Raw genomic sequence first — 21,918 nt, 5'->3', positions numbered from 1 at the left:
GACAGAGAAGTCTTATTTATATGTTAATTCTTCCGCTTACCATTTAATCCACAAGTGGCTAAGAACTATACTCCATTAGTGCTTACCCTCAGCTTGAAGAAGTCCTTTTAACATGCCTCTGTCTCTGTGCCTGGCTTTGAGCTATGAGAGTAGAAAGTTCCTTTGGCATAAGACATTTTAAGCATCTTAAATATAGAATGTGGAAAAAACAAAGACAATATAACCTTGTCACTAAATTGGCTGCCTCAAGGTTCTATGGAGGGTGGTGGGAGGGGAGTAGCAGCTCAGGAATAGAACCTACGCGAAGTTCGTAGTTTTACGCAAGATGTGTATTTCAGGTACCATCCCAGCTGGAAAACATAGCCATCCACCCATCAATGCACACACACATGCACGTGCACACACATACACATGCATACACGTGCACTTCTCAAGGTGTGTAAAATATTTACAGTGGAGGACTTTCACTTACACTAGAATTCTCTATGATAATAACAGCTGACGTACGTCAAATAGAAATTACACACCAGAAACATCACATAACGTTTCTACCCCTTACAACGATTCCATAAGTTAGCTTCTGTTATTCCATTTTATGGAGGGAGTAACAGAGGTTGAGTTTAGAGACTGTGGTCAAAGTCACATTAGCTAGTAAGGACCCTCATGGGGTTTTACACCCCAGCCAGCATGAGGCCAGAGCAAGCTCTCTCTCCATCACGCCAGGGCATGCTGAGACAAGGAACAGGGTGATGAGGGGGCTTCTGCGGGCTCCAAGGCCCCCACTCTGCAGACCAACTGGGCCAGCCGGAGTTCAGAAGCCAAGCAGCTAAGCTCACAAAAGGCATCACTGCTTCTCCAGGCCAGACAGCCCGAAGGCTCCCACCTGCTAAAGGCCGACCCAGCAAAGACTTGGCCGAGCATGCTGAGGTAAATCTTTTCAATGGCCTATTTTCTTCAAGATTTAATGACACCATCACATATTTCTGCATACCCTCCCCGCTTCAAGCAGGAAGATGGGTTTTGGATCTACACACCGTCTTGGACAAAAAGGGATAGTGGATTTTCAAGTGAAAACAAGCAGGTGTCACGGAGCCACCACTCATATGGATTTGGGATTTGTTTTTCTCCCAGGCAACTCGGAGGTACTGAAAGGCTGGGGTTTAGTTGCGGGTACCATTTTTTTTTTTTTTTTAACAAACTGCAAACAAATTCTCCCTGTCTTTGCCTCCTACCATCAACGTGTCTGATGACTGGCGAAATAAGGAATGTATCAAAGTGTGAGGTGAGAAAAGGAAATGGAAAACACTTAGCTATGTAGAAGTCTAGGACAAGGCAAAAAAGATGTTGTCTCGCACATGGAATATATTTCCCGTCAGGCACTTCTTCATGTTCCTCCCACTAAGCACAGCTAAAAACCTTGGGCATTATACATCAGACAAACCTAAGAGGATTCTGAAAGGTGGAGAAAAGGAAGGTACAAGTTACACTAGCCAGGGACCTTGGGACCCAAGGAATGACAGCAGTGAGTCCCCAGATGTGTTGTTTGTTTGTTTGTCTAATATACCCTGGCTCTGCCAGCACCCCAAAATGCTAAGAAGCACAGACAAAAAAAAAACAAAAAACCGCAACAAAAGCCTGTTCTATATAGCTTGAAGACCAGGAATGGGGTGGTCTGGCAACAGGAAACTTTCACTTTATTCATTATTATTTTTTAAATGTTTATTTACTTATTTTGAGAGAAAGAGAAAGTGTGCGAGCTGGGGAGAGGGGCAGAGAGGGAGAGAGAGAGAGAGAGACAGAGAGAGAATCCCAAGCAGGCTCCACTCTCAATATGGAGCTGGACTGGGAGCTCAATCCCACGAACCATGAGATCACAACCTGAACCAAAATTGGGAGTAGGATGCTTAACAAACTGAGCCATCTAAGCATTCCAACAACAGAAAACTTTTAGACAACAACCATCCAACTCCAGTCAAACACCAGAGAAAAAGCTGTGGTCCCTTCTCCATCTCCTTCAGCAAAGGCCATGCTGATCATGTTGGGAGCAGTAATGGTTTGTCCCTCTCTTCCTGGTCAGGGTGGTGTCACAAGAGGTTTCATGGGGAGCCTGACCTTCCACCCCCATTTAGCAGTAAATGGCTCCCCTTTTTTCTAGGGTGCCAGAGTTTCTGTCCCCACCTGGCAGTAATGGGTGGTATACTTTCCCTGACCCTTTTCTTCCCTAGAGAGATGTCAGAGGAAGCCAGCTAAAACAGAAAATTTAAATAAGAACTAGAGTATCCTAGTATAATGACTCAAATGCTAAGAGTACAATAAAACATCCCTTATTATTGCAAAATCCTGGAAAATATCACCTTGAATGAAAAAAAGATCAACAGATACCAAAATGGAGATGACAGAGATGTTGGAATTATCTGAAGAGGGTCTAAAAAAATTTTTTTATTGTTTATTTATTATTGAGAGACAGAGCATGAATAGGGGAGGAGCAGAGAGAGACACAGAATCTGAAGCAGGCTCCAGGCTCTGAGCTGTCAGCACAGAGCCCGACGCGGGGCTTGAACTCACAAACCGCAAGATCATGACCTGAGCTGAAGTCAGACGCTTAACTGACTGAGCCACCCAGGCACCCCTTATCTGAAGAGGGTTTTAAAAACAGCCATCATTGGGGCGCCTGGGTGGCTCAGTCAGTTAAGCGTCCGACTTCGGCTCAGGTCATGATCTTGTGGTCCGTGAGTTCAAGCCCCGCGTCGGGCTCTGTGCTGACCGCTCAGAGCCTGGAGCCTGTTTCAGATTCTGTGTCTCCCTCTCTCTCTGACCCTCCCCCGTTCATGTTCTGTCTCTCTCTGTCTCAAAAATAAATAAACGTTAAAAAAAAATAAAAAAAAAAATAAAACAGCCATCATAGAGATGTTTCAACAAGCAATTAAAAACACACTTAAAATAAATACAAAAATGAGGTCTCAGCAAAGAAAAAAAAACATCTCACAAATAGTGATTTTAGAAGTGTGCGATAAACTCATTGACCTGAAGAAGTCGGGATTAGTTTCACAGCAAAATGGAGAGAACAGAGGAAAGAACCAGTGAACATAAAGGTGGAGAAGCAGAAATCACTCAATCTGAATAGTAGAGAGAATTTAGACTGAAAAAAGGAAAAGGAAAAGAGAGAACAGAGCCTCAGGGACCTGTACAACTATAACAAAAAACCTTATATGTGATCACAGTCCCTGAGAGGAGAGAAAAATGCGTGGAACGGATAAAATAAAAGAATACATAGCAGCTGAAATTCTACCAAATTTGGCAAAATACGTAAATCTGCAGATTCAAGCAGCTGAGTGAATCAAAGATGATAAAACCAAAGAAGTCCACGCTAAGCCCCATGATCGAACTCCAGAAAACTAAAGGCAAAGAAAAAATCTTGAGAGCTGTGAGAACCAACACTATATTTATAAATTAAAAAAATTAAATAGCAGTGAATTTCTCATTAAAAAACCAACTTTATGTCAAAAAGAAAGAGAAAAAAAATGAAGGTCAGAGGAAATGATATAACATTTTTTCATGTACCAAAAGAAAAGATCTGCTGATTTAGAATTTTTGTTGATTTAGCATTTTACCTCCAGTGAAAATATCCTTCAGGAGTGAAGGGAAAAATCGAGACATTCTTGGATGAAGGAAAACTGGTAATTTGTTACCTGCAGATCTACACTAAAAGAATGGCCAAAGAAAGTCCTGAAATGGAGAGGAAATGGTAAAATACAGAACCTTGGCACAACAAAAGAACATCTGTGCAACTCCCACTCACGTCAAGGAGTAGAACTTCTCTGTATCCCGGAAGCTCCCTGGGAGACGGCTTTCCTGTGGCAATGATCTTCCTGATTAACAGCTGTATTGAGGGAATTATTGATATACAATAAACCAAAAATATTTAGAGTCTGCAATTTGATAAATTTTGACATATGTAGACCCCCACGAAACCATCACCATAATCAGGACAGGGAGCATACCCATACCCTCCAGTAGTGTCCCCATGACCTTTTATAATCTTTCCCTTGCCCTCTCCCTGCCCATCCTTGTCCTCTGGTGACCAGTAAGCTGTTTTCTGTCTCTACGTTTTAGTTTGCATTTCAAGAATTTTATATAAATGGAATCATACAGCTTAAAAATCATATATATTTAATGTTAGTAAAAATTTCCTATTACATGATTCTGAGTAAACCATTATATATCCTATATAATTATAAATAAACAATTGTACATATATTTGCAACGAGGCTAGAGACTCTTTCAAGGCGGGAATTCCACTTTGGACTCGCAGCATAATAGAGACTCACAAGATATTGTTTCATCACCGTTTTCTTTCGACTGACCCGATTCTGGTTGAGTGGTGATGCTTTCCTTGGATGTGCTCATTGTCACACACCCTCCCTGGTGCATGACTTTGGAACATCGTTCCACTGTACTATACTCCGTGGGCATATCTATCTTCCCCAGTAGGCTGTGAGCACTGGGCAGGTGCATCAAGCTGAAAAGACACAATGTCTTGGGCATTGGGGGTCAAGTGTAGAGGAAATTGTTTATGCTGTATTTAAAGAGTAGAAGATGCCCAGGGAAGTATTCATTTTTGTGTTTCCAATGGGCATGAGCAGTATCTAGGTGTTTGTGGAATGAACCTGTCCTTCTCGAATTTTCCTTCATGCTTGGCGGCCAAAGTGTTCTTCCTAAAAAGAAAGCTTAAGGGAGTCTCAGCCTCTGCTGTTACCTGCAGAGGCCCCTCCTGCTTCCTGGAGAGAGTCCCCATGTTCTGACACAGCCCCCAGACATCGTGCTGGAGGCTAAGCTCTCCTCTCCCACCTGGCTCTCACCACTGCCTGCCCGTCTTTACTTTCCAGGACTCTGGACTCTCCCACCCACCTCCCATCACCTCCTCTGCGCCTGCCCAGGCTGTCCCTGCCACCTGTGTACTCTTCCCTCTTAGTTCTCTCCTGAGAGCGCTTCCTGTCCTAAGACTTGGGTCAGCGTTGCCTCCTTCAGGGAAGCCTCCTCCTCTCCGCTGGCGAAGGTGTCCCTTGGGGCACTTCCTGTGCAGCTGGGCAATGCGGTGTGTCACATGCTTTCTCCAGCATCAGCTTCTGGGGACACCTCCTGCTATGAGTGAGCATCTTAAGCATGGGCTTGGTCTTCCCTAGGAGCATGTGCTGGAGGGTGTTCAGTAAATGTCCATGGGTGAATGAGGGAGAGAGAGAGAGAGAGAGAGAGAGAGAGAGAGAGAGAGACAGGGTGTGTGTATCCATCAGGGCCAAGAGGCAAGGGGTCCTTCAGAGAATCCAGGGTGGGAACTCCAGACGAGGCTTGGGGCTGGAAGGGGTGGGAGAAGAGAAACCACAGCTTTCAGGGAAAAGTCGGGGAGCCACTCAGAGCAGGCACTTGGGTGGGCTGCTCTCAGCTCATGCGGTGCCTCTCTGATGTTTGAAAAGCGGATCGCACCAGAACCTTCTGTCTGGTCCCTGAGTTCCAGCTGCTACTTTTGTGGCATCTTTTACCTGTGCGGAACTCAAGAAACCAGGATCCTTCTCCTCACTTCATTCTCCTTCCCCCCTCTCCACCCAGGTCTCTCCTTCCCAGCCCACACAGAGAACAGGTGGTTCTTTCCCAGGGCAAATTCGAGTGCCTTACATTGTGTTTTGTTTACGCAAGATGGCTGCCAGGCCAAAGCTGGTACATTGTTCTTGTTGTATCAAAGTCAAGATAGAGGACGAGGGCTCCATTGATCAAGCATTTGTGAGTGCCCAGCCCAGTGCCAGGGGCTACACGCACACTTCTCGCACCTCACCGCACCTGCGAGAATGGTTTCTCTTCATGTTACACGTGAGGAAACCGAGACCCTTCAGAGACCGAGAAGCTAAAGAGTCAGGCAAACTTCTTGCCTGGGAAGAGTCAGGACCAGATTCAACCCAGGCACTTCTGACCCCGTATAGACTCCCTGAATGTAAAGGGAAACACGGAGAAAATAGAGTCTGGAAAAAGAATCATGTAACATCTTGATTTTTACAAATGGAATGACGATTCTGAAAGAGGCCGTGAGCCCCTCTAGGACTTTTGGCTCCAGGCTCTGGGTCACTGCGCTTTGCCACCAGAGCCATTTGCGATGAATGGGAGAGATCCCGGGGAAGCCGGGCAGGGAGTGTTGTCAGGGAGCAGCTCCTGTGTGCGTGGGAGGAGGCAGCTCATGGAGATGGGGAACGGTGCTCCTGGCCAAAGGAACCACATCTGCAAAAGCCTCAGGTGCTGCAAGATCAGGGCACATGAGGGAAGTGGAGAGGTCCAGTCAGACCCCAGGGCTCCTCCCCAAAGGAGCCTCCCGAAGAGCACTGGGGAGCCACCGCAAGTCACATGTGAGGGAGGGTCATGGCTTGTATGTCAGAGACCCTGCTCTGGCCGCAGGATCAGGAGGGACAGGAACTGACAAGACTGAAGGCCCCAGGTGCGGGGTTGGGGCTGCACGGGCTGCAGGCTGCTACAGGCCTTCTCCTTCATACCACTCCCAGATGTGCCAGACTCCGGCTCAGAATCTGCCTGAAGAGCTCACCTTCTGTGAGGTACCTGCCTTCTGGAATCAAGCCTTGCAGACCGGCCATAGTGGGGATTCTGTGTGGAAGGAGGTTTTGGCTTCTTTCCAAGATGGGTGGGTGGGGTTAAGGGAAGTATCTTGCTGCATCGAGACCAGAGCAGGGGCTGGAAGGGACTGAGATGGACCGGGGAGAGCCAGGAGGGGCCTGGGTGGCATGGGCCTGAGGCCAGCGTGGGATAGAGTGGCAGGGATGCTCTCCTGGTGGAGGGGAGACTGGCGGGCTCTTTAGCGCAGCACTAGGCCCTGCGAAGCCGTTCCCCCTCTGGGTCCTCTGGGCCCCTCCCCACCTCCAGAGTCTCTCTTGTGCCAGCTGCCCCCCTTTGGTTTGGAGCGGGCTGAGCCCGCACCTGGGGTCCTCGCGCGTGTCACGCGTCGGGAGGTGGGTGCCGGTCACAAAACGGAACCGTGGGAGGGGCGTTTGGAGCCAGAGCTCACGTTGGCGGGGACCGCCCTCAGAGAAATTCCCAGAAACCTTGGGGAAGGACTCGGAAAGCAGAGTAGGAGGGGATGGGGGCGTTGAGTCATATGCCTTCGTGCTGCTCAAGAGAGAAGTGCCAGGTTGATTTTCGGGCTGGCGTGTTCTGTCTTGTGATTCTGTACCGACACAGCCCTGGCCCTGCGGTTGGAGTACAGTAAGGAAGACGGCCTCGTTATGGAGTCAGGGCAATGGGCTGTGGCCCCTGACTAGGAGGGGTGTGAGGGGCTGTCCCTTCACCCTCCAGCCTGGTCCTGTCAGGTCCCATGGAGGCTCCCACCCAGGATTGAGCAGGACACATTTTTCTCCCCTCCCAGGGCCTGACCCTCTGTGTCTTTGACCACAGAGGCTCCCCCGGGCCCTACACCTGGCTGAGGACCCAGCCCTACTCACAGGGACCATTCTGGCTCGGCAGAGCCCCCATGAAGCTGCACCCGAGGGCTTGCGCAGACCTGGCCCCTGCACCCCCTCGCCACCCAGGCCACCCTCGGAGAACAGGCTGCCCGAGAGGGTGTTTGTTCCTACCCAGAATAACGTGTTCAAGGCTCATTTCCCTCAGCTCACCTGGCCATAGATTGACGACTCTGATAGAGCAGAGGGCCTGTGGGGCCTGGCTGGACCAAACTGGCCTGGCATGAAGCAGGACCCACTCCGCCTGCTGCTGCAGGGTCCTACCCTCACCCCTCCCTCCGGGTGGCTTCGGGTCTGCCCGGGGTCCATCTCCCGGCCTCCCTGTCTTTTTCTGCTGCCTCCTGTCTTCCGCCAGCCCGACAGCCTCTCTGTTGCCCACCCTACGTCCTTCTGTCTCTCCGCTCTTCTCCCGGCCTTGACCTCTCCTGCCTCGGCCGCAGCCTTTTCTCCGTCACTTCCTGCTTCTCACGTTTCTCTCTCTGGCCCCCACCCCTCCCCTCTGTCCCATCACCCAACCAGGCAGGTTTATTTGAACAACCAACGGCAATATTTCCTTTAGAAAACTAGCTACTGTGTTTATAAATGAGATTCCCAGAGTCAGCTCTCAGACCCTGCCACTGGAAAAAGTGAGTGGGGACCCAGCCAGCAGCGGAGAGGCTCTGGGGGCTGTGGGAACTCCACGCTACAGGTGGATTTGGAGGGAAAATGGGTACAAGAGTTTCCAGTTTCTGCCCTTTGACCTTGTCCACCCCGCCACCTGCAATAATGAGAATAAATACATCAGTAATAATAATTAGTATGGAGGTTACCACTGGTGCCGTGACAGGCACCATGCAAGCTACTTTATGTACAATATTGTACCCAACCACCACAACAGTCCTATAGATTTGGTCTCTTTGCCCCTTTTAGCAGACAAGGAAACGGAAACTCAGAGTGGTCATCCAGCCCCTAGGTCGCAGTCCCACACTGATCCCACTGACCCCAAGCTGGGTTGTCCTCTGTGCTAGGACAGCTGTCCCATGCTGATTGCTTTTGCCACAGGATCTGAGGGACCTGGGGAAGGAACCGGTGCTATCTTGTCATTTTCCACGGGAGACAAAATACAGGGAAGATGGTGTGCAGCCTGCAGTCACTCAGCCAGCCATCGGTGACGGAGCAGAGCCCAGGGTCTGATGTCTAGGACAAGAGGGGAGAAGCGGGCTTGGGACCATGCCTGTGACCCCGGCAGGTCTCTTTCCTAACCATGTGGCCCCAGTTAAGCCCCTGTCCCTCTCTGAGCTCTCTCTGTCCCCACTTGAAAGTGGGAATTCTAGAATCCCCCCATGGGTCTCTGTGGAGGGGTCTGTCCCTGGGCTGGGGACACTGGGAAGCAGCCCAAGGACTTTTTTTTTTTTTTTTTTTCAAACTTAAATTTCACCATCCACTTGACTTCTGCCTTTGATTTTCCTACCTGGGAGCTAATGCTGTGAATTCAGAGGAATTAAGCAAAACGATGCTTTAAAAAGAAAACTCCATGAATGTGGCCATAGTAAGATTGGATTCTCAGGGGACACATTGCCCCATGACAGAGGGGACAATTCTACGCCCCCAGATGACCTTGGCCTCCCAGGCCACCCCACTTTTAGGCTTCACAAGGCTGTAAGCTGGAGATTTCTAGCACCCGTCATTCACTCATTCAACACGTGTTTTGCCAGGTACGTGCCATGTGTCAGCGCTGTTCTAAGCATGAGGGATTCTGCAGAGAACAAAGAGATCCTGTGGGTCTCGCGTTCTAGGAGGGAGGGAAAATGGTAAGTGAGCTAAATGAATGAACCATAATTGCATGAGAGACAGTTTAAAGTGATCAGGGGCCAGGAAGGGAAGAAAAGGCAAGGGGGAGCATGCAGGAGGGGTCGTGGTTCAGGCAGGGTGGTGGGGAGACCAGGCTGCGTCACCCCCAGCCCCACGTCCTTCCAGAGGCTCCCCACGGGGCCCACGAGGGCCAGGCTCCTCTCCTTGGGACGCAGGCCTTTCCTGTCCTGCCTCAGCTTCCGGCACGTGCTTCGATGCCCACCCGCCCCCTCCAAGCGATCAACTCCGCTCTGTCTCCTTTCCGGGTTTGTACCAGCCGTTCCCGTGCCCGGGACTGCCCTGCCCGCCAGTGTGCAGTGCTTACTTAGAATGTGCTCTGGATTTTGTCTTAATCAGGAGTGGTAAGGTGACAGACACAGACACAGCTGCCTCAAGAGAAGAGTGCGTCACCTGCAGTCCCCAGGACGATGGGGCATACCACACGGCGACACGCAGGAGCACGTGGGGAAAGACCGGGGTGAGGCGGAGGAACAAGGGGACAGCGTGGGGCCCTGAAGACGCCTCCTATCTCACCTGATCGGGATGGTGACTCGTTAGGCCCAACTGTTGCAGCTTTGAGCTTTAGTTTCTCACTTGGCTGGTTTGGGTTATTGGCCATCTGAGTCTCTCTAAGCCTCAGTTGTCCCATCTGTGAAATGGGGACAAACACCATCAGCCTCATTAGAATCATTGTCTTTGTCGGGAGTCCTTTGGTCGCACTCGACAGAAATCCAGCTCAAGCTCATTTAAGCAAAGGGTGGCATTTATGGGGTGATACAGCTGGGAAATCCCAAGGGCCTTCAGTCTTCGGCTGTGACTCGATCCAGAGGCTCATTATCAAGGCACATCTCTCTGTCTGCCTGTCTCTGCTTTGCTCTCCTACTTCCCAATTTTATCTGCAGGGGGACTCTGCCCAGGTGATGGCTCGGGTGGCCAGCGGCAGCTGACCCGCAGCCAGCTCAGGGGATGTTCCAGCCGGGGCTCATTGGCCCAGCTTGGGTTAAATGCCCACCCACGAGCCCATCAATCACGGCGGCCAGAGGGGTGTGGGTTTTGACTGGCCAGGCTCAGTCACAGGCACATTCAGGAACCACTGAGCCACACGGAAGGGAGTCAGGGGTGCTGTGGCTGAGGAAGAGACGCTGGAGAACATACCCTGTGGATGTCCCCACCTGTGGGAGGGTTCTGCAGATGTTGGAGGTAAAGAGCACAGCGCCCCACACTGGTGGGAAACTAAGGGCTCGTGTCACTACTAAATTGCTGATCGCCAACCCATCCCTGCTCTCCTGGTTCCTCCGGCCCCCAGAACAGTGTTTGCGCTCTGCCTTCCTTTGGGTGCTCCGGAGTTTCCGCCCTGCCCTGCATGATGCCAAGCCCTCCGCGTGGGGCCTGGGTCCCACCTCCTCTGGCCTCCGTAACCCCTCTCTGCTCCCGTACTCTTCCCTCTTTCTCCAACATTAGTGATTTCATTGTCAACGTTGCACCATCCTGCAGGCACACACACACGCCTTATTGTCGCTTGTCTCTAAAAATGCCTTCCCTGGGGCCCCTGGGTGGCTCAGCTGGTTAAGCGTCCGACTCTTGATTTTGGCTCAAGTCGTGATTCCAGGGTCGTGAGATCCAGCCCTGAGTCCAACGTGGAGCCTGCTTAAGGTTCTCTCTCTTCTCTGCCTCTTCCCCGATTGTGCACACGTGCTCATGTGCCCGCTCTCTCTCTCAAAAATGAAAACAAAAACCGCTTTCCTTAGCCCCGTCTCCCACCTCCCCCCTAGCTGTAGCCGCATTCCTACATTCAATCTGGCTGAAGTCCGATCGGCTCTGGCTCCAAAGTGTGTGCTACCCTGCCTTCGGCTCTTGCCTGTAGGGTCGGTCTTCCACAGGGCAGCGTGGGCCAAGGCACATGGAACGTGAGCTGTGTGTGTGCCATTTAAAGTTTTCAAGGGGCGCCTGGGTGGCTCAGTCGGTTGGGCGTCTGACTTCGGCTCAGGTCATGATCTCGCGGTCCGTGAGTTCGAGCCCTGCATCAGGCTCTGGGCTGACAGCTCAGAGCCTGGAGCCTGTTTCGGATTCTGTGTCTCCCTCTCTCTCTGACCCTCCTCTGCTCGTGCTCTGTCTCTCCCTGTCTCAAAAATAAATAAAACGTAAAAAAAAAAAATAAAAAAAAAATAAGGTTTTCAAGAGGCGCCCCAAAAGGTAAAGCAAACAGGTGTAAGTAAGCTTAGCAGTATATTTTATTTAACCTAATATATCCAAAGTATTGTTAATTCAACACGTAATGAATATATGCAATGAGACGCCTTCCTTCTTTTTGTGCTAAGCCTCTGAGATAGTGCAGCACATCTCACTGCGGACCAGCTACACGTCAGGTGGTCGATAGCCACGAGCGCAGCAGATCTAAAGTGTCAATCGGACCTTGGCACTCCTCTGCTTCAGTGGCCTCCAGCTGCACTCGGAATAGGACCCGAATGTCCTGCAGTGGGAGCCAAGGCACTTCGCGGTGTGGGCTGCGTCCTGACCACATCTCTTCCCATCTTCTCCCCCACCCTCTGCGGCACCCTGGTTGTTTCCTGCCTCTTGCACATGCCAAGCTCACCTCTACCCCAGGGCCTTTGCTCTTCCTCTGCATGGACTGCTCATCTTCCAGTCTGGATGTGCTTGATCTCCCCGTGTCATTGTGTTCTGTGCTCACCCGCCATCTCCTCAGGGACCCTCCCCAAATACCCCCTCTAATGTGCACCCCACGAGAGCATCCTCCCTCATACCGCCCTGCTCTATCTCTGCACGGTATCTGTGGCTCTTCGGAACCAGCTTATTTCGTGCTTTGGCTCCTCGCTGTGATGTTTGTTTTCCGTCTGGGACAGACAGCTGTCCTCCGCAAAACGTTGCACGCAGTAAGCGCTCAGCAATGCTCACTGTCTTGAATTAATCTCTCAGAACAGTCAGAACGTGGCCTCCTTGGCTGCAAGCTCTTGGCACCAAGGCACTGTATGGATGGGGACCCTCACGTGCCAGAAGGTAGGTGGCCCAGCCCAGCGGGGAACACTTAACCCGGTGACGGTCTGCCAAAAGTGCGATTTCTTGGCACACTTTCTCAGAGCTTGTATCGATGACCACTCCTGGCTACGCCTAAGGAGTCTGTGATTGCTTACAGCCAGGGCCTGCCTTGTGAGCAGCAAATACCGTCCTAACATTTCATGATGATAAAATGCTGGTCCGAAAGCGTCATGACAATGACGATCTAACACTCTTGGGCTGCAGTTAATACGACCGGGTAGGTAAAAAGCCCCCTAGCCCCGGGGCACACTAGCTGTGCTAGGAAACCTGAGTTCTCTCCAAGAGCAATTCAGCAAGTAGGCGTAGGACACCTGGCTTGCGCTGCACGTGGTGCTTAATGTCGGAAATTCATGGAGGAAGGAGACCCAGGGGGCAGATACTGAGATTTCCTCCTCAAGCGGAGACATTACCTTCCGACCTGGCTGCTGGCCACTACACAGGGCAGAGAGAGCTGCCTGCTTCATCCCCAGGCCTGACCTATGTCTCTGTTTGGAAACACTCCTACCTTTCCTCCACTGTGTCACCGGGTGCAGGCGTTCTGCGGGTACCCTGGGGGCTCAGCAAATGGCCAACCCAGGGGGGAGCGTGTCCAGTCTTTGAGACTTTGGGGAGGGTCACTGAAAGAAGACCCAGGCGGGACCAGAGCCCTGGCACGGTGGGCAGGGTGTCCCCAGGCCAGGCCACTTCTTTACCTGAGTCACTTAGGGGGTGAGGCCAGAGGAGAGGTTATCCCAAGATATTTAAGAAGACCCGGCCTCAGATGAAATCTTTGTCAAACTCCAGTAAGTAAAACAGAACAAGCCGGAGTTTGGTAGCTGAGGCAGGGCAGGAACCCAGAGCTCTCCCCCCTTGCATGTTTTTCTTGCTTCATCCCTTCTGGAACCCCAAGGGCCACAGTTTGAAAACCATGGCCGTATCTCCTCTGGAGCCAGAACTGGAGGTCTGAATCCAGCCCTCCCTCTTGCCCATGGGGTGCCCTAACTTCTTAAGTTCAGGGTTTTACCTGTGAAGCTAATAAATGCATCTACCTAATAGAGATGCTGTGAGAAGTACATCGAAAGGTGAAAAGTCACGTAAACCACGTAACCCAGTGCCGAGGAGGTGACAAGTACTCAGTAAGTAAATCACTTACTGTTCCTGCCTTGAGTGCCTGCGTGTTAAGTCTGACCCCTGTGAGAGGGATTAATCTGCCCAATGGAAAGAACACGGGGTGGTAGAATTTCAGCACAGCGGTTGGCACGCCGAGGCCTTTGGAGTCTTTCCTGTCTCTTCCTGGAGGTGCTCTCCGGGCTTTGGTCCTGCATACAGTGGCTCTGGTTTCCCAACCAATCAATACGACCACTGACTTCTCAATTTTGCCTACTCTCGTGGGTAAAGTACTTGAGGATACTGAAGCATTCAGGCACCTATTTGGGCTCAGGGGAGGGAGAAGGAAGGGGGGTTCAGTAAAAGCATGCTCAGGCTGCACCTGTCCTTCATGCTGGGGCTGAGCCACCCAGGCTGATGCAGGCTCCGGGACCGGAGGGTTGGGGATGGGGGTGACGTGTATTCTGCAACATTCTCTGTTGGGGGGGGGGCGGGGGGGCGGGGCTGGCCAAGCAAACTCCGTTCTGGAGACAGGACCCCTGGGAACAGCAGCCAGGTGGCCTATAGAGGAACAGGCCCCACTCTACCCCTCCCGCTGCCAGCTCGCCTCCGATTATATTCCAGAACCCCTGCGCCAGGCTGAGAGCTCAATCATTAACTGAGCAGCTTGCTGAAAGGATTTGTTATGGGCTATGAGTGCCAGGAAAACACACAATCATCGGGGACTAGCTAGGCCCACCAGAAGAGAAGGCTCAGAGGTAAAGAGGTTGAGTCAGGGTGGATACAGCCTGGGGGAGGACAGCAGCCTGAGCTGGGGGTCCCAGATAAATGCAGTCACCCCTCTGTGCCCCAGCTACTTCCTCTGTCACGTGGAGACTCCCCAGGAGGTGGCCAGAATCTCCAACTTGACAGAACTGCCCTTCTTAACGTTTACGTAAAAGTAGCTCAGGGGCGCCTGGCTGGCTCAGTTTGTGGAGCGTGCGACTCTTGATCTCGTGGTTGTGAGTTCGAGCCCCGTGCTGGGTACAGACATTATTTAAAAATAAAAGTTTTGAGGGGGAAGCTGGTTGGCTCCGTTGATTGAATGGCCGACTCTTGATTTCAGCTCAGGTTATGATCCCAGGTCATGGGATTGAGCCCCACGTTGGGCTCCTTGCTGAGTGTGGAGCCTGCTTAAGATTCTCTCTCTCTCTCTCTCTCTCTCTCTCTCTCTCTCTCTTTCCTCCCCCCGTCCTTATCCCCAGCTTGTGCTCTCTCTCTCTTAAAAATAAAAAAAAGAATAGAAAACTGAAAAAAAAAAATCTTTTTTTTTTTTTTTTTAAGTAGGTGTCATACCCAGCGTGGAGCCCACTGTGGGGTTTGAACTCACGACCTGGAGATCAAGACCTGAGCTGAGATCAAGAGTCAGATGCTCAGCTGACTGAGCCACCCAGGCACCTCCTAAAAATAAAATCTTAAAAAAAAAAAAGGTAGCTTAAGCCCATAGCTGGTGGGATGGCCAGCCCCCCTCACTGCTTCTGGGTTTCCTGGTGGTAGGGGTGGGGTGGGAGGGGTGGAGGCAGGCAGAATTGCCAGGTGTCAGATGTACCTCCTGCTGCTACCAGATCAGCTTCCTTCCCTTGTTTAGATACTGGGGGTGCTGAGGAAAATTGTCGGAGAAAATGTCTCTGTGGAAATAGCACTTCAGGAAACTACCTGTCTGGTCCTGCTTACACCTGAGGAACTTGAAGCTCAGAAGGGGAACGGTGACTGGGTCAAGGTCACGCAGGAGTTGCAGGCATAGAGCTACAGAGACCCTTGCCCGAGATGGGGCCACCAGCGTGACTTGTAGCTGAGGCACCGGCCGCAGTGAAGACCCAGGACTGCAGCCTCCAGGACTCTTGCCTCCCAGGCTGATCTACCGTAGCATTATAATCGTGCTTTTCTGGAACCTTCTTTGTCTTCCCCACTGTTCCCCTCTCTCACATGCATCTGGATATTGTGCTAGGAGCATCAGCCATGGGACAAGGCCGACCTGGCTTCAGATCCTGGCTTTTAGGTCCCTTGCTGTGTGACTCTGGGCAAATGACTTTGTATCTCTGAGTTTCTGTTTCCTCTCCTAAAGAGGATAATGATACCTTGCTAGGCTCCAATGTGGAGGACAGAGAGAAAGTCCCCGGGCCATGTTCACAATCACACTGAGGGTATAAAGCACAGACATTAGAAAAGAATTTATTAAACAAGTTTTCAATGAGCAGAGATAGATTTTTAACCTGAAGGGGCAGGGATATTTATTTATTTATTACTTTTTTTTTAAGTTTATTTATTTTGAGAGAGAATGTGCACAAGCAGGGTAGGGTAGGGGCAGAGAGAGGAGAGAGGAGGAAGGAGAGAGAGGAGAGAGAGAATCCCAAGTAGGCTCCGTGCTGTTAGCACGGAGCCTGATGCAGGGGTCAAACTCATGAGCCACGAGACCATAACCCGAGCCAAAGGCAGACACTTAACTGACTGAGCCATACAGGCACCCCATTTTTTAACCTGAAGTGGCAGGGATATTTAAAAAAATATTGTATTTTTAATTGTTGAAGGTGGAACTTTTGTTTAAAAAAAATTTTTTTTTTTTTTTGAGAAAGAGAGTGCTAACAGGGGAGGGGCAGAGAGAGAGGGGGCAGAGGATCTGAAGTAGGCTCTGTGCTGACAGCTGAGAGCCCAATGTGGGGCCCAAACCCATGAACCATGAGATCATGACCTTAGCTGAAGTCAGACGCTTAACCGAACTGAGCCACCCAGGTGCCCAAAAGGTAGAACTTGTATTCTCTGTAGTTTTCTGTATGTTTGAAAAATCTTTTTCTGTATTTTTTGGAGCAAACATTTCATCTGTAAATATTTTTACCGTGTGTCCATAAAAAAGGGCTCTTACAAAAAATAATAAACACAATGCTATTATCACCTTAAAAAGACTATAAACAATTATTTAATATAATCAAACTCCTAGCCTGTGTTTGCATTTCCCTGATTGTCATATAAAAATTTTAAGTGTGTGGCTTGTTTTTTAAAAATGTTTATTTTTGAGAGAGAGAGAGAGAGAGAGAGAGAGAATCCAAAACAGGCTCCAGGCTCCAAGCTGTCAGCACAGAGCCCGACGTGGGGCTCGAACTCACAAACTGCGAGATCGTGACCTGAGGTGAAGTCAGATGCTGAACCGACTGAGCCACCCAAGCAGACCTAAGTGTGTTTTTATAAGTCAGGATCCAAATAGAGGCCTTATATGAAGATCGATTTTTCACGTAAGCTTCTTTTGATTTATAAGTTCTTCCTTCATCTTTAATTTTCTTATACTCTTTTGTTGAGGAAATCAGATGGCATACACTATTGAGTTTCCTTTAATGCGATCGTTCTCTTTTCAGCCTCACGGTATTATTTAATGTATCCCTCTGTCTCTTATATTGGCTCTGAACTGGTAGTGAGATCTTCTGGGTTGATTAGGATTTTTGGCAAGGCTGGCTGGGTATCTTTTGTCATGTTGGCAGCTAGTGATGCTCATTGCCTAGATCTACTAATTCGTTAGTTTGCAAAAGAGTTATGCTTGAATTCTATCATTCCTTCTTAGCTGGACTGCTTCTCTAAAGAGAAGAGTCCCCTCATCAGCCATATGGTTACTTTGAGATCCTGGCTGTAAAAGCAGGTAAATGTTGATGCTTCCCCTTTATGTATCATTTACCATGATTTGGCTTCCTAGCATCTTCCAAAAGTAACCACTGAGTTTCTGTGCATGTGTGTGTGTGTGTTTAATAATATTATGATCCGGTTGATTTAAACATATTTGACTTATTTCAATTCATGGTAGTTACTGTCTTTCTGGATGTCCAAATTAAACCATCTCTGGCCAATAGAAGTTACTGGAATGGGTTCCTGAGTCATTTCGGTATACTCTATTAATCTTTGGCAGCTTACTGTATCTATATGAAAGGATGTTCCAAGTTTATTGCACATCTCTTGACTCGACATAGAATTGTTCATTTCTATAGAGAATCCTGGTTGCTTTTTGTGGGAAATGGTATTGAGACACCACAATCTGGATCTAGGGGGTGCTCATTGTACTGGACTATTCACATTTCCAGGTCTTTTTAGTGGACAAAACTAGAAAATATATACTTTAAAAAAAAAAGATACAATACATCATAAATTCATACTGATATTTCCAATTCAATTTCTAGACCAGAGTCTTAAAACTTCGGTGGTCTTACCCTGTGATTTCTTTTAACCATTCTGAAAATCTCAGCATTGAGAACTCCAGCAGAGTTACTCATTTGATTTATCCTTTATTACACACACAGTGGGCTCAGAAGAATGACATTATTATGATGACCAAAACTCATTTAAGATTTTGGGGGGCATTTCTTTTTGCCCTCAGGTTGTATCCCACTAAGAAGGTGTGTTAAGTTACTAAGCTTTAATATCATTGGAAATAGTTTCTCTCTGTGTGGTGATGTCACCAGCTAAATACAAGTTGGTCTCCTTCATTTTAATTTGGGGGGTTGTTCTTTTCTTTATTCAATTTTGTGTCTTAATCATGAAAATGCTTTTTCTGATGGCTTCATACTCAAACCTGAAGACGAAGAATGTTCAAAGGCTGACTTCTCATATCTCTTTCACTTTGTTCCCTCCCTCCCTCCACTATGGGCAGCCATTTCTAAACGTATGCTTTTTCTTTTCATTATTTTCTGTATAGAGGCAAACACACACACACACACACACACACACATTTAGCATCCCCCTTTTTTCTTAATGAAAGGGTAGCATAACATGCACACTTTGGTCTGCTTCTTTCACTGAACAACGTATCTTAGAGATCCCTCCCTAATGGTCTATAGAAATCTTCCTCATTCCAGCTTACAGCAGCATGTTCTAGTTTATGCCAACTGTCCCCTCCTGATCAACATCTGAATTCTTTCCAGTCTTTTGCTGTTATAACTTGTTATTTGCAGACTGGTGTTTGCCCCAAAGTTCATATGTTGAAACCCTAATCCCCAGTGTGATTGCATTTGGAGATAGGGCTTTAAAGAGATAATTAAGGTTAAATGGGGTCATAAGGGTGGGTCCCTTATCCCGTAGGAGTGGTGTCCATAATAATAATAAGACACACCGGTGATGCACGTGCCCAGAGGAAAGACTGTGTGAGGACACAGTGAGAAGGTTCCCTTCTGCAAGATAAGGACAGAGGCTTTGGGAGAAACCAACCCGCTCACACCTTGATCGTGGGCTTCCAGCCGCTAGAACAATGAGCAGATACATTCGTGGACTTTTTTTTAAAAAAGTAGGCTTCACGCCCAGCACAGAGCCCAACATGGGACTTGAACTCATGACCCTGAGATCAGGACTTGAGCTGAGATCAAGAGTCAGGACATTTAACCAACTAAGCTGCTCAGGCGCCCCAAATTTCTGTTTTTTTTAAGCCACCAGCCACCAGTATTTGGTTATTATAACCTGATTACATTAATGCATCAATCAAGACACAGTTATTTCCAATAGCTTCAGCAAGTACAAGCATATGTATTGTCTGAAACCAGCATACGTAGCTGTTGATTTTAGGGGCTGCAAGGCCCTTTCTTTTTCAAACTCTCTCTCCCCCTCTGTTCCCGCATGCTGAAAATTCCCCCAAATCCTTAGAAGACAAGGTCTCTCATTCTGTAACTGGAGAATGCAATACCACTGAAGAAGGAAACAGTGAGAAAGGCATTTCCAAGACAGAGCAAAGATTCAGGGGGTATATAAAGCTTAAGAAATGAAGCAAGGATAGATTGACAGGCTCCCAAGACAAAAGGTTGCCTGTTCCCTGCCTGTGTCCTGAGGATTTCCGAGTACAGTCAGAAGGGGAATGGGGCATTTTTGTTGGGCAAGCGGAGAGGCTCTGGGGAAGGGTCAGTGGAAACTATTTTGTATATAAGTCCTCTAGGGGCGCTTAGTAAAATGCAGATTCTAGGCCTCCCACCTCCAGAGAGCCTGCTGTCATAGGTCTAGGCCAGGGCCCTGGAATTTGCATTTTGTTCCCCTTGGCTCTCCCAAGGGATTCTGGTGCAGGTGGTCCATGGGCCACAGTTTGGGAAACATAACTCTAAAGATTCTGAGTGATGGGGGAACGACTCAAGGCACTGGCCTTGGGCAGGGAGTATGCTTGAATAAAGGTGCAGTGACAGGAAATGGCAAATACCAAAGGGGCAGGGTGGTGGATCTGGTCGCCCAAGTTGAGAGGAGTATTTCACTGCTGACATTGTTGAGAAATCCCGGCACATGGAAATAACACAAGCTGTGTGGGTGTGTGTCTGCACCTGCAGAGGGGCTCTCTCAAGGGAGCTGGGAGAAAGAACTGGAGTGAGTGGGTAAAAGAAACAGATGCTTCCTGGTCTTTGATAACCAGGCAATAGGGAGCCATGAGCTAGAGGCTCAGGGAGCCTCCTGAGCTAGAGGAGGGAGTATAGTAAGGTCAACATTTTCCTCTTGGTCTCTCCTCCCACCTACTATTTTCATGGACCAAGAAAGCAAATGTGTTCCAGTTTTCCTTATTCCAAAGGGGCTTTCTAGAGTCTTACCTTGGACTCTAAAACCACTTACACTTTGTTCCTTTTCTTTCTGGTCTTTAAACACACACACACACACACACACACACACACACCCCTTGTGTTCCTTTCCCGGAAGAGCCACATCAGGGCTGTTAATTAACTCAAGAATCCTTGTAAAGAAAGATTAAGAAATAGGCAGGAGGAGGGAGTAGCCAGACTCCATTCCCAGAGCGAAAGAAAACATGTTTAGCGAGGGTGGGGGCCCAGAGGGCAAAGGAGGGGGCTGCCTCTCCATTCTGTGTGGCTTTTCTAAGACTGCCAGAAGGTCTGGGGTGGGGCCAGCTGGTGAGAGTGTCAGGCCTACATCTATCTTTTCGGCTGCAGGGACTGTTGGACGGGTCAGTCAACAGCCACGTGCATCTCAGTCCTAGCCCTTCACCAACTCTCTCAACCTCAGTGGCACCATCTGTAAAAGGGGGAGATGCTGTTGCAAAAGGTTCCAGGGGAAAGTCTGAAGGGCTTAGCAGTGTATTTGGCTAATAGGCCCCTAATAAACGCTGAAGCAGTGAGAGCCAGGAGCTACTGCGAGGCTGGAGAACTGGAGACAAAGTGGCCGGCAGGTTTCGGCTCCCTGGTTAGGGTTCTGGGCTGTTCTGGAGGTTGGCAGAAGCAGTTTCAAGGTGTTATTCAGTTGCAAATGTGTTCAGGGCACGGGCTGCATTTCATAAGCCTGTGCACCTCCTGGGGTTCTCAGAACACTTGCAGGTTGTATGCATCCGGGAAGAATTACTCCCGGGTTGGTCAGGCTGGGGATCCTCTGCCTCTGGGCTCCCTGGGTGAGGGCCAGGTACTGCTTGTTTCCGGCTCCCTGGCACCTCCAAGGAGCACCTGGAGGGTGCTCAGTGAATGCATTTCTTAGGGAAGCACTTGTTTGCGCAAACATGACGTTGCTTTAATTCGTTAATTCCTCTTTACTTCATTTCCACCCCTCCCCACCCCCACACCCTGAACATCAAAGTCATAACGTTGATTTAATAATTTGGAAAATACAGAGGAGTACGAAGAAGTTACACATAATCCCATGTAAGTTTATTTTCTTTTTTTTTAATTAAAACTTTTTTTAAGTTTATTTATTTATTTTGAGAGAGAGAGAGAGAGAGAGAGAGAAAGAGCAAGCAGGGGAGGGGTGGAGAAAGAGCGAGAGAGAGAATCCCAAGCAGGCTCCACATGGTCAGTGCAGAGCCTAACTTGGGGCTTGAACTCATGAACCCCGAGATCATGGCCTGAGTCAAAATCAAGAGTAGGACATTTAGTTGAGCCACCCAGACACCCCATAAAGTTATTTTCTAAGGTAATGCCTGTTTTCTTGTTAATATACAGTACATAAACATATAAATGTACACATTTAGGGCTAAAGAAATTAAATATATATATATAATTAAATATATCTATTTCTAATTATATATTTCTAATTAAATACATATAATTATGTGTATGTACACACACACACATATATATATGTATATTTGGAATGATGTTTAATGTCTGGTGTTTACTGAGTCCCTCCCCCCTCCCTGCCAAACTCTGTGCTTAGAATCTTAAACATCCTCCCATTTGAAGTCAGGCAGTCTGGCTCTGGGGGCAGACCTCATCCTCACCCCGGCCTGTCTCTCTAATGGGGGGATAAGACATTAGGTGAAGGGGCCAGACAAGCAGGCGTTCTGAAGCATTGAGAGAAGGATGAGGTCACCTGAGCCAGAAAAGTCAAGGAAGGCTTCCTGGAGGAGGTGGGATTGAGCCTGACCTGGAGGGACAGGAAGGGCTTCGTTATCTTTGAGCGTGGAGACCTGGGATTCCCGCCCAGCAGCGGTGGGGTGTTACCGTGGTCGGGAGGTCCA

Source organism: Panthera uncia (genome assembly GCF_023721935.1).
Source record: "Panthera uncia isolate 11264 chromosome C1 unlocalized genomic scaffold, Puncia_PCG_1.0 HiC_scaffold_3, whole genome shotgun sequence".
NCBI classification, from domain to species: domain Eukaryota; kingdom Metazoa; phylum Chordata; class Mammalia; order Carnivora; family Felidae; genus Panthera; species Panthera uncia.
This window is presented reverse-complemented; position numbering follows the sequence as displayed.